The 735-nt window shown below is 41.5% G+C and overlaps 1 protein-coding gene across 1 annotated transcript in view; it reads right to left on the bottom strand.

Annotated features, from left to right (window-relative positions):
• Positions 1 to 735, bottom strand: part of LOC107570192 (F-box and leucine-rich repeat protein 5) — a 38,339-nt gene that overhangs the window by 28,368 nt on the left and 9,236 nt on the right. The gene's annotated exons all lie outside the window — the stretch shown is intronic.

The raw sequence follows: 735 nt of genomic DNA, 5'->3' as shown, positions 1-735 counted from the left end.
ACACAGACACAGACACACACAGACAGACACACACAGACAGACACAGAGACAGACACAGAGACAGACACACACACATAGACAGACAGACACACACATAGACAGACACATAGACAGACAGACAGACAGACACATACAGACAGACAGAGATAGATAGATTGTATTGAGCCCAAACTTTTGTATTGTATAGGGGATATTTTGTAATTGGCATTTCTCTTGTATTATCTTGGATACATTTTTTTTTTGCATAAAATACATGCAGTTCTGCCTTAGAATTTGGGCAAAATAAAGTTTATTATGTCCGGTCGCACAGAAAGCATTTTTATATTAGTGAAGTTATTCAACGTAATTTCGGTAGGAGTACGCCCATCTAATCTTCCAATTAATACCAAGGTATAAAACCAGCATCTTACCTCTTCCCGTTGTTAGTTCTTTCGGCATCGCTCCTCCTCCCCTTCTCCTCCTTTTTTGTACAATTTTGCCTCTTATAGGAGGGCAATCGGAGCTTGAGTAGAATATCCTCTCTGAGCCCCTCTATAGCATACAGCAAGCCAAATCTGTTTACCACTTGTGCTATACAGACATACAGACAGACATACACATACAGACAGACAGACACAGACAGACAGACAGACACATACAGACAGACAGACACAGACAGACAGACACAGAGAGACAGACACAGACAGACAGACACATAGACAGACAGACAGACACACACACACACAGACAGACACA

This window comes from Sinocyclocheilus grahami, unplaced genomic scaffold (assembly GCF_001515645.1).
Source record: "Sinocyclocheilus grahami isolate Dianchi unplaced genomic scaffold, SAMN03320097.WGS_v1.1 scaffold1425.1, whole genome shotgun sequence".
Classification (NCBI taxonomy): Eukaryota; Metazoa; Chordata; class Actinopteri; order Cypriniformes; family Cyprinidae; genus Sinocyclocheilus; species Sinocyclocheilus grahami.
This window is presented reverse-complemented; position numbering and strand designations above follow the sequence as displayed.